Source organism: Ambystoma mexicanum, chromosome 6p (genome assembly GCF_040938575.1).
Source record: "Ambystoma mexicanum isolate Mex_15411 chromosome 6p, UKY_AmexF1_1, whole genome shotgun sequence".
NCBI classification, from domain to species: Eukaryota; Metazoa; Chordata; class Amphibia; order Caudata; family Ambystomatidae; genus Ambystoma; species Ambystoma mexicanum.
In genome coordinates, this window is record NC_090935.1 from 683703083 (window position 1) to 683716242 (window position 13160).

Genomic DNA, 13160 nt, shown 5'->3' on the forward strand with positions numbered 1-13160 from the left:
AGCCTTCCTCTGGAGGTGAAAATCCCCTGGTTTTGGCTGTATTACCGCTGGCAGTATAAGCCTGCATAATTAGCGTTGAAAATGCCCAATTGAATCCAATAGACCCAATGGGGAATGGGGATTTACTGTTAACACCCAACCAGTGATCCAGTGGTAATATCGCCGGACCGGTCGGTGCTAAGACTATTACAGTTGGGCCAGGATACAGCCCAACTCGTGATGAGGCCCATTATGTGGAGTGTCGAATGATGAATCGCATTGCTCAGAAGATTGTGGAGGAATAGAGAATTTGGAGAATGGGACTAATAGTGATATTGGGGATATAGGTGATGGGTATCAAAAGCATTGGCTTAGTTTGTTTTCTTCTATAGTATTACTTAAGATGGAGTATTTGAAATGAGAGACTCGTGCTCAAATTCTGGAACAATATTTTTGACTGGGAACACAGGATTTTTTCATTTGTGGGAAAATATAATTAATTAGTCATCTAAGGAAAGAGAAATTTTGCAAGATTGTTTTAATTGTAATAAACGAGAGGAGTATTTGTCTGATTGAAAGGATATTTTGGGGTTATATATTGGCATAAAAACTGAAAGGTTCTTTTAAGAGCACCTGTGAGGAATTCGACCATCCGCACAGTGGGTGTGCAATTTCCTGGGTTATTTAACATTTTTAAATGAAATTGAAAGATGCTATAGCAATCTCCAGAAAATATGTGCAGCTATTCCTTACACATTTTCCTATGCTTAACGCATGACATCCGCATAGACCAGTGTGCTCTGGGTGGACACAGCCTACAGGCGCAATGCCCCACGGTCATATTAAGTTGGGATCTGATAGGTGGAGTACACTATGCATCTCCAGAAGGGGGAGAACCAATCCTTCCAATGACAACAGGCAAGCCAAATTAAATAACAAGGCTCCATGATCTGTCTTCCACAACAGAGAAGAAGATGGGTGGGACTTAGTAATACATGTCCTTTTCTGTTGCAAAGCACTCTGGTTATGACCTCACACATACATGAGATTGTTGGTGGGGACTCAAGATTGGTTCATTAAGGTAGGCTTAGCCTACACCAATCCCTGTGGTCCAATTGGTTTAGAAAGAGGGTTGAGCCCCTCTTTTGGCAGATCTCTGAAGACTTTGCAAGGAGTAACAAGAAGAACTCAGCATTGGACCCTGACTAAAGATACAGTCTGCCTTACATCTTCTGCCAGTGAAGGAAGGCCAAGACCCCCCAAAATACATCTCCATGGAACAGAGGGATATACAGAATCTAGAAGACCCTCCAGAAGCTCCAGAACCAGTACCCAGGCAGCACACAGTGAACCCTACTAGGCTCTGCAGCAAGCATCCTAGGTGGGTCCAACTTAAAGGACAACATGAGCCCAGTGAAGAAGCTAGGAGAAGTGTCTAGACAAGCATCTACAGACATCCTCCTTAAAGAACATTTTCAAGCCAGTTGATTCCATTGTTATGCTGTAATCGCTTAAAGGCTTCCCGAGACACTTCGACCAGTGCATCAGAACCACCGACCAGCACTGAGAGAACGATTCTTGACCCTGAGTCGCTGTGTAGGCCACCCTGCATCCGTTCATCCAGCTTTGCTAGCCAAACTGTTTGCCACCTGATACACGCAGCTGTCCCCCGTCTTGATCTCTGTCGCAGAAGCTGCAAAGTACCTTGAAACCCACTCGACCCTGTTGAGCACCAAGAACACGTAGAAACACAAGGTACATTGTGGCTCTGTCCCCCAGTCCTTCTCCGAAGGCCCTTAGTGATATTTTATGACCCGTTTCTCCCTTTGTGTTTAAATCAAGTATCCTTGAACTGTTGCAATTATTTTCTATACTGACCACCCTGATGTCAGTATCCAGAGTGCATCCCTTTTCCTCCTTTGAAACTGTCTGTCCTCTGCATTCCGTTACAGGGTGGGTTATATTTTGTTGTGATAATAATATTGTAGATTTATTTCTGCAACCGTGACTGGACAGTCCCTTTTATCATTGGGTAATAATTGTATTTTCGCTGTGTTGCAACTAACCAACAATCTACTCCCTTTCAGAGTTTCCACGTTAGAAAAATCGGACAAGGAGGTTTATAATTTGCTTGTGTTTCCAATCTGTTTGGATCCCTTCTGGTGTACTAGAGGTCTGGGACTGATGGATGGTTTAGAAACTGATGTTCATCCCTGGACTGCTGGTGCCCCAGAATTTCATTCGTCACACAACCCATAGAAGTTATGAAATATTATTGAAAAAGAAAATGATCTCTGATACTATTTTTCTATAGCCGCAGGTATATCCTAACCATTGAAAGGTTGTGTCCTCTCAAGGGCTGCTGTATCTGTGGTTATCAGCAAGCCAATAGGACTCTGTGTGTTTTGGCAGGCCTTTGTAACCCCGGGTATAACTGCTGTCAGAGCCACGGCTCTTGGAATCAAAATTTCAGTGCAGTAATCGTATTATTTCATGGATGTTACAGCATACAATTGTACATATCTTTCTGATTCCATGCTCTCAACTGTACCCTTGTCTCAATTAAACTTTGTAAGGTTGGCAATTTGTTTTTTTGAGTTTTTTTAAAATGTGCGTGTACCTGCGGCTAAAAACAGGCATTCTAGCCACAGGTATTAGCAAGCCAATGGGACATTGTGTATTTTGGTGGGGTTGTGTAGCTGCAGGTATCAACGCCTGTTTGTAGCCACTGCTATTAGTACACACATTTCTGTGCAGTAGTCATATAATTTAGTAGATGTTACACCTCACAATTTTACATGTCTTTCTGATTCCATGTTCTCACCTCTACCCTTTTGTCATTTGAAGTAAGAAACCTTTGCAAAATGTATGTGTATCCGCGGCTATAAAAGATTGTTCATAGAATAACTGCGGCTATAAAAAATGATTTAAAACAAATAATTATGTTATTATATCTCTGCATATGTATGTAATTGGTAGTTCTTAAAAAGACTGTAGAGGAGGAGCTAAGTAACCCCACTCCACCTGCCCCGCCTACACAAACTGAAACGTATGAACCAAAGTATGTGATGTATACTGAAAAAGTAAACCAGCAAAGAGAAGAGAGAGGTCTCTGTGCAGTACCCACAAGAATACCTATGCCTAAGAGAATATGGTATGTGAAGTACCCATTAAGGAAACCATACTTGCATCCAAGACAATATGATGGCCATTTGAATGTGATTCCTGTTGAAGCAAAGAAACTAAAAGACCAGGATGAATGGTGACGTCATACAAAGCTGAATCGACACCCAGATAAAAAAGATAACCAGACCAGAGAGGCATTCTGACGGGATTGGAGCTTGCCGCGATTGGTGCTCACTCATAAGTGTATGTTGATTGAAAACTGTAATTAAAGCATAAGCAAGTGGTAGCAAAGAGAAAAGTAAAGGTTAAGAAATGGAAGACGTTACACCATTAGTGTATCTTTGCAAACAGCTAACAAAGCACGTGCTTAAACTTAAACAGTACAGTGCAGAATGGGTTAAAGGGACTGCAGACAAAATGTTTATGCCATGGCCCCAAGGCGGGTCATTATCGAGAGCAGTTCTACAGCATATGACGACATATTTATAGGCTGCGCATACAGGATAAAAGTTATAAAAGCGCCTAATGAGTCTAGAACTTTGGAAAATATATGAACATGAGAAGGATGAGGAGCCTCCTTTAGATTGGATACTCAATATATGTAACAAGGGGGTGAAGAGCCTTCTGCTCCTCCCACCCCGTCTGAAATAAAAGAGGAGATTAAGAAGGAAGAAGGGTTATACACATTAAGAGAACTTAAAGCAGCGACGTGATATAGCAATCCGTTGTATGAGTCACCTACGCAAAGTAGTGACGAGGGCCCAAAGAAAGATACCGAGAAAGATATAACCTCCAAAGTCCTGAGGGGCAAGGAGAGACACGATAAGGAGAGAAGTGATCAAGCAAGCATATCTCTAGACATAAGGACAGAAATAAAGAGATGGAAGGGGGATAAGGATGAAACTGATGAGATAGCGCTTGTACAGAATAAATGGTTGGGAGGTCAGGTTTTACTTAAACTCGATGGTAAAGGCATCGATGATGTAAGACAAAGGGGAGATCAAGACAAACAGGACAGAAAAGCAAAGAAAGGGAGGAACGATTGAGAGATGAAGGAGTGAAAAGAAAAGATAGACAAAGACAAGAACAGTTATATCAAGATGAGCAAGCTAAAAAACAAGAGAGAGCAGAACAAAGAAAGTGTGATAATAAAAGGAGAACAGCCGATGAAAAAGAAAGACTGAAAGAGAAAATAATAGAAGACGATGAACAGGAAAGGATAAGAAGAAAAGAATACAGAGACAAAGAGATGAAGAAATACAAAGGGCATATGAACGAAGGGATATGTAAAAGAAAGAGGAAAATAGAGTAAGCGAAGAGGCAAGAAAGTGCAGACAAATCGATGATGACATGGAACGCAAAAGGAGACAGAGTTTGACTCGCAAAGCATTGGGGAAAGAATCGATAAAGTATACCATGAAATACAAGCCCAGTAAGAAGCACAAAGGAAGGGAAAAAATGATCGCCTCGAGAGCACTCAGTTGTATGACACGGAGGAAGCCTCCTGTAGTGCAAGACAGAAGGAGTTGTCTTTAGACAAACAAACTTTAAATAGAGATGACGATGAGAGGTGTTGCAAGAGTTCAGCACAAGAGGTATCAGATGAAGAAAGGGAAACCTTCGAGGGAGGTTAGGAGTGATACATGTAATCCAGAAGAACATTTGCCTTTGAACAAAGAAGTAAGATGGTCAGATTTGAAGATACCTATGTCCAAGGCATCAGAGCCACTGACACAGTCAGACCGACATAAGAGGCAACCCTATGGTCAGAGGGGGGAGTCCCAGCCTTATGTAAGCAGGCTAAGGTCATTGCCAGGTAGACGGCGATGTGGGAATATTACCCCAGCAGCAGATAGACAAATGATGAGGATGAATTTGGAGCATCACAGTTCTCCTTGTTGGAAAAGGGAGGGGCCAGGCCACAGTATATAACATGGCCCCAGATGGACAGGGAAAACTTAAAATGTACACTCCTGAATTTAACTTCCGGCGCTGGAAAATTGATACATGAGTTAGAAAAAATGACGGGAGGGAATACATTAGCTATAGGGGATAGTAAAGGTCTTCGAATCGCCATACTTGGTGAGAGAGCTGAGGAAGTAGGGACGCGGGCAGGTTACCCTGGTGTAACTGCAGTCAACAACGCACATGACGAAGCACTGTTTAATAACTGTAAAGCAGCGATTTTGAAAACGCTTTGAGTGCTATATCCGGACAGGCTCGATATGGAAGCTATAATGACAAGAAAAATGAAGGAAGGAGAGGATCCGTTGCTTTACATTCAAAGTTTTCAAGACGCATGGGCGCTTGAAACACGGGAAGCTTGGGGGAAGTCTCTACCTTTATTTTATCATATAATATGCCAAGGCCTGCCAGACCAAGTACAAAAACATTGCAAGAAATTAGTAGGAATAGAAGCAAAATCATGGTCGGAAATTCAGTTAACCATTGCACATTATTGCAGACTCCTGCAGGAAAGGAATCGCAAAAAGGACGATGCACGTAAAGGTGAAGAAGCAAAGTTAGTTCAGAAAAAGTTATCCAAGTATGCCATTGATGGGACAATGTTAACTAACGTGGGTGGATCAAACCCACAGCAAGCAGTGCACATGCCGCAAGTAAATAAGCGAAGACAGTTTGATCAGACAAATAATGGATATGCTCCAAGAGGAAGGGGATATCGAGGGAGAGGTTGGCAAGGTAATCAAGGATATTGGCAGAATAATCAGGGAGGTTTTCAGAATGGGCAGCAAGGGTTTCAGAATATGCAAAATGGTAATCAAAACATGAAATATGGGCAGATGAGAAGAAAACCACTTGTATGTTGGACATATGGAATAACAGGGCACATAGCTCGTATGTGTAGAAGCCAAGGGATGGTGCAGAATGCTGAGTTTTCAAGACAGGGAATGCCAAATCCACCTGCATATTCGCAGCAGAGTGGAAATGGATTTGCGCAAGATCAAACAATGCAGCAGCAAGCGCCTAGAGTGCAGCAAGCTTGCAACCACAAGAAGTGACAGGTAATCAGCCGCAAGGACAATTGCAGCAATCTCCTATGCAACTTCAGCAAACCACAAATACAGAACAAACGATGACGCATAGAATAGGAGGTGTCGCTGTTCATGGAGGAAATCCATTCATGAGTGATGGAGTGGGACTGTATCCAAAATAGGAAAGCTCAATGGGAGACCTGATGTGTTCAGTCCTATCTATTACACCTAATCCTCATGAGGAGCCAAGGGTAGACATAATTGTAGGCGGCAAAGCTTTTCATTCTTAGTGGACATAGGTGCAACATGCTCATGTATACGTGAGAGCAATATCTGGTGATGCGATGAATAGTCAGGGCTTTACAGGTGCAATGAGTCGAGTTCCTTTTACAGAAGAATTACCAGTCTTCATAGGAGAATGTGATATGAAGGTGCCACTACTTTATTCAAGGCAAACACCTGTCAACATATTCAGACAAGATTTAATGACAAAAATGAATAGGAACATTTAATTTACAGAAGATGGCATAGTTTGCTCAACACTGGGAATGCATTATTTGAACGTATGCAAAATGATCAGGGCATACGCAGGACAAGTAGCGCCTAGAGCAATACCGCTTGAACCCAAGGTGTTCCATTATGGAATACGTGTCTTGTTAACATGGCTGCCAGGCCTAGTAGGCAGAACCATGAGAATAGCAGATGAGTTTCTATTTAGGCCACAGATACCTATGGATGAAGAGGAGGGGCAAATGTTCCCCTTAGCCGTAGAAGCAGCTATAGTCCGAGGAAATATGGCTTTGCTTGATGCAACTGATAATAAGGGTAGACGATGGAGCACAATATTTGCCATTGAAGAAGGCTGCAGAATGACTGGCGTCACTGATAAAGATTTGTTTGGAGATGTCAGATCTGATGATTTTGTGATATTTGAAATAAGCATTACTTATTGGATTAAAGCAATTAAGAGAGAGGTCCCGCAGAGAATGACGCTAGCAAAGAAGCATCCTGAATATTTTGATGAAGAAATGGCAAAAGTGCCAATTTCATTATGGACATCTAGCTCCTATGACGTAGGCTTACCCAAAGGAGTAGGGGAAGTGAAGATTAAATTAAAACCAGGAGCGATTTTACCTCGAGCACGACAATATCCCATGTCTCGAGAGGCAGATGAAGGTATTTTCATGACAGTTTCCGCCATGATGGACCAAGGTATCTTAGTGACGTCAGAGTCACCATGTAATACGTCAGTTTATCCAATTAAAAAATCAAAGGGGGGGTCTTGGAGACTAATTCAATACTTATGACCAATAAACAAGATTGTAGAGGCCGAGTTCCCTCTAGTCCCATAGTTTTCGGGGCTATGTAATTATGTCAGAGCATTGGTCTTTGACTAGAGCTCATATACTAGGCCGTTCTTACAGGCCTTGAAGAAAGCACAGACAACGCAAGAGAAAATTGTGTGGACTGAAGCAATGGAAGAAGGGTTCGATGAATTGAAAAAAGCCATTTGCACGGCTCCAGTTCTAGGGATCCCCAATCACGCAGAAGAATTATTTTTATTCTCGCACACAGACGGTACTTTTATGACAGCAGTGCTCACACAAACAACTACATTGGGGTACAAACCCCTTGCATATTACAGTGGAATTTTGGACCCAGAAATGAGAGGTCACTTTCCATGAGAACAAAGTTTGGCAGCCGCCGCGTTCGCCATAGAGAAGACTACAAGCATAGTGATGGGATGCTCCATGATGTTATTTGTTGAACATGCATTATTTGCAATTTTAGAAAAATCAAAAGGTACATTAACCACTCAAAGGGCGTCTGCCTATGAGGTAATTATATAGACTCCAGCAATTAAAATAGTTCGATGTAAAATAGTGAATCCAGCTATGTTTATAGCTGAGCCTATCACCAAAGGAGAGCCTATAAACGATCGCACAAACTATGAAGAATTCTGTGATGAGCTCCCTAGAGTAAAAATTGAATATGCTCGCAGGGGGAGAAATTGTCTTCATTGACGGTTCTTCGAGAATTGACCAAAATGACAGACAAAGGTATACAGGCGCTGCGGTAGTGAAACACTTGGCAAATGGAGAATTTCGAGTGCTTGTTAGTACTCGATTGACATCGTATTATTCAGCGCAAGCTGCAGAATTATTGGCATTGATACTCGCAATTGAGAATCACGCAGACCAGGAAGTAACAGTGTACAGCGACTCCGCCTATGTGACATTGATGGTGCACGCAGGTTTAGCACGCTGGAAAAGGAGGGGCTACCTCTGAGCGGATGGTACGCCAGTGCAATATGCAGCCTTATTGGACAGGCTTATTAAGGCACTACAACTCCTGATGGGCATAGCAGTCATTAAATGCGCAGCACAAACAAAAGGGACATATGTTATCTTGCGCAGAAATCAAGCAGCAGACGCTGAAGCCAAGTGCATAGAAAATATAGGAATGATGAATATTGAAACCATTGATGTGAATGAAAGAATGACTGATGACAAGTGTGGATGAGGGATACAATCATATGTCTAAAACACAAATAGTGGACCTTCAAGGAGAGGCACTGCAAGAGGAAAATAATTTGTGGAAATGAAGGGGGTGTTCTTTAAACTCCTCTGAAGCATTGTGGTGACAAGACAGTACTGGTAAACCAGTAATGCCTATAGCCTTACTAAGGGTAGCGCTAGAACAGCTACACTACCCCACGCATACAACTAGGGAGAATCTTGCTGTAACCATTGCTGAGGATTGGTTCGTACCGAACCTAATAGAGCATGTTACATTTTTTATGGTAAATTGAATTATTTGCCAACAGTTCATGGCTGGGCATACACTGCGCATAGTGAGGTGGGTCATTCCCAAGACCCAACGGCCCTTTTCAGCACTTACATACCGACTATGTTGTCATGATACAAGTTTTAGTGGATATAGATACCTATTAGTTGTAGTATGTCCTTTCTCCAGATGGATAGAGGCAGGTCCATGTACACATCCAGACTCTACCTGTGCAGCCAAGTTCTTGGTTTGCAAAGTGTTTCCTAGATGGGGAATGTGTGAAGTAATGAGATTGGATAATGGACCTCCCTTTGTTAATACAGTATTCGAGCAGATCACCTCGCTGCTTGGTATAAAGCGCAAGTTTTCTTCGGCGTATCATCCACAAGGAAATGGTATCTGTGAAAAGCTCAACTGCCTGTTAAAAGAAAGAATAGCTAAGTTGAAGCTTACTTTGAAAAAAGGGTGGTTGCACTGCCTACCACTGGCATTGTATACATTAAGGAACCAACCAGGTTCTGACCACCATATTATGCCACACGGGATTGTGATAGGTAGGTGAATTAGGACTCCTTTAATGCCTCCATTCCGAGTTAGAAGTGATGCTCAGCCAACGTCAGAAATCTTAGGACTTGAATTGTAAAACTATTTGAATTATTTAACATTCGGTTTTTCTGTCATTTCAGGACAGTTGCAGAGACAAGGGTGTAAGGCAGTACAGAACACAGAAGGAGATGCTTCATCAATCCAAACTTCCGAATTTCTACATCCAAGAATCTACCCAGGAGATAAAGGGCCTCATTAGGACCCAGGCGGTAAGGGGTTTACGGCGGCGTAAACAGCGCCGACCCTTACCGCCTGATTCCGAGGTCCCTTAGCGCCATGGAGGTTTTAACACCTGCTTTTAGCAGGTGTTAAAATCCATGGCGCTAAGGGACCTTGTTGTTAATTACGCCACCGTAATTTACGGTGGCGTAATTAACGCCTTCCCCACTCCCATTATGCCCTATGGGGCAAAAATGGGAATGGGGAAGGGTAAATGGGTAAATGGGGACTTACCGCCCCACTCACCTCGGAATGGGGCGGTAAGTCCGCCAACCACCATGGCGTAAACGTAGTTTACGCCATGGTGGTAAAGGTACGACCCAGGCGGTAACTTACCGCCTGGGTCGTAATGAGGCCCAAAGTCTTGATTCATAATCACACAAGAAAAAAGTGGGATGAGCCCCGCTTTAATGGCCCTTTTGTTGTTGAGGACGTAACGCCATCTGCTGTCAAAGTGAAGGGTAGGCAAGCTTGGATCTTCCTGGGAGATACTAAAATCTAGGTCTGAGAGACTCCTCTGCTAACACCCCACCGCGAAGAAGCTACAAACATCAGGGAAAACCACAGCATGTGCAGACGTGATCCATGACGAGGAAGAAGGATGCATAACCTGACAAGTGGAAAGTGTGAAGAACTCTTTAGCTGGACTGCGGTTTAAATTCGACACCACCCCTTTTTTGAGCTATAATTGAAGGGGAAAAGGCCACATTCGAACACTCTGTGCATCCTAGTTGCAGAGTAAAAGAAGATCTGTATGCTTAAAAAACCACAGTAATTATTGACTTTGGACTGAGGCACACTTAAGCCTTGATAAGAATAAGGATATGACAAATTGTGATAGTGGACACAGCAATTGGAAAAGGATACAGTACCCTGATTCCTTTTATACAGAGCTCTTGTTCAGTGTTACTCATGGTGTTGCCCAGTGATGACCTTTCTAGGTACATATATACTTTGAATATATACTTTGAATGGGTGCTATGTTCTTATCAGTCACTGGTGGGGAGAACTTGTTGCATTCCAGATTTTATTGGTAATTCTGACAGCAAAAAGATCATTAGAGGATTGCTCATAATCATCACTGAAGAGTTTTTAAAGTTCAGTGACGAAATTGACGAATATCCACATCTCGTTGTAAAACACATGAAGTGGTGACCTTTCTAAGGGATCCAAGAAACACTGCCCATTTGAATGTGATCCCGGAAGGAATCATCATCCAGGTGGCAATCTATTCTGAAAGAAATCACAGAGCTGTGTAGAAACTTTTCCTCCGAGGGACAGATCGAGGAATTGAATGAAGGACAAAGCCTTGTTCATGCTGACAGGGAAGCTACAATGTCATCTGGACTGAAGCAGATTCGAGGCATTGATTGGGAACAAATAAATGAAGCAGATTTTATAGAGGCCTACAGAGGACATTCTTCTTCATGATAAAAGAACATTTGCACAGCGACTGGGGAAGGAATTGGTTCCAGAAAGCAGCTAGTTGATCGAGGACGAATGCTGAAAAAGACAACAGCTTCCAGATGCAATCTAAAAAAATACAGTATCATTAAAAAAGTGTTTTTCCTTCCTTAGCATCAAATGATCGAGAGGGGGAACCAAAGCAGAAATGTTGTGTTGCCCCAAGAGGACAGGCATGCATATTGTCCCAGAAGCAGATGCTGTAGACTCACTTACCACTGCATTGTCTACACATGTATTATATCCATCCTCATATTGCTTTCACTGACAGTTAGAACTGCATTCTTTATAGGAGCACAAGATGCAAAAATTCCTGTATATGTTTCTGAGCAACAGGAAAAGGTGAGCGTGGCAACTACAAAGCAGCCTAGGCCATACATAGCCATTCCTGTCCCTAGAAAAAATGGGCAGATACCTGAGCTGTTATTAGTAATACATCACACACCGCACTTGCTTCAAACACTGCTTTTGAACGCCGGAGACAGGGTCGGCGGAACATAAGGGATTGACAAAGGTTGGACCCACACAGATAAAGCATGCAGGCACACCTGATCCAGTAACAAGAAGCCCAAGCACAAGTCCCACAGAATAATCACGTGCAGAGATGATAGCCATTGCCAGAAAAAGACAGAGGGATAAAGAAAGACTTGCTGAACTTTCTTCTACACAGGGAACCTGGATGGATGTTCCTGCAAATCAACCAGCCAGAAGAAGTTATACTGATGCATTCAGAGATGTGGTTATAGAAAACTACATGAAAACTTTAAGAATTAAAAGAAGCACCCAAGAAGACAATTATGAACTGAATGATTCTCCAGACAGCACACCACACCTGGGAAATAACATATGTTACCAACACATGAAAGAAGTTGGAAGAAGGACGTCAGATGAAAAATGCTTCATATGTGCACTCTTGCCATACAGCATGGGGAAGTCAAAGATCTTCATAGCAATTGAAATAGATGTTGAAACAGCACATTGTCTTTCGCACATAGCACTTGCAAAACCCAAGGTGAATTTATGGGGAATGATGCTTCTCTCAAATGGGCAACTGAAAAGACAGATCCAGATGATGATGACTATATTCAAGATATAAAGACAAGAAACAATGCCAAGACAATGAATCAGGTGATCAGATATGAAAAACCTGGAGTAAAAGGAGCAGAAATCAGAAGGGAGGTGAATAAGAAATTGGAGGTCACATGAAAATCTGTAGAAGAAGCTCATAGATGGAAGAACAGAGGTCAAATGCAAATCTGGGGAACAATACTGTCACCAGACAGATGGGAAAAAGAAGTGGTAATCTGCAGAGCATGGGTAGTTATTGGCTGTTATCAGCCTACTATTGACATTGTGCAGAATGGCTCCAAGCCATTATGGCCAGAACCCGCTAAACTATTGACATGGGTCGAAGACAGAGGAGGACCCTTGCAGATAGTACCATTGGAAAGTTCTAAATTATGCTTCAGGAACAATGGTACAAGAGAAATGGGGGAACATTAGAACTGTGGAAAATCTTCAATGTTCCAGGAATGGTGCATGCAACATCAGTAATCATGGATCACTATTGGGGTTGTGACTCAAACGCCTACATCAGACTGCCTAAAGATTGGGGAGAAATTTGCACATTGGTGAATGTCCATGTTCCTGCATTGGTGATTCCTAAAGGTGACCTGAACATTTATAGTTTCCCAAAAGCAGATGCTCATCTAAGAAAGAAGAGATCTGTAGAACTGATACATCGAACAAAGAGAGAGAACTACTTATCTGCAAAATTAATAGAAGCCTTTGATACTATTCCATATGAACACAGGCTGCTCATCCAGACTTCATCAGTATTCACCATGATCTTTATGCCAAGAATCAAGGTTGGAGCAAATACCAAGTGGCTTCAAATTACCAGATGGGAGTTGCTGCAGACAATTAACACAACTATAAAAGGTTTCAATGCAATCAGAGAAGAACTGAGAGCTGTAAGACTGATGG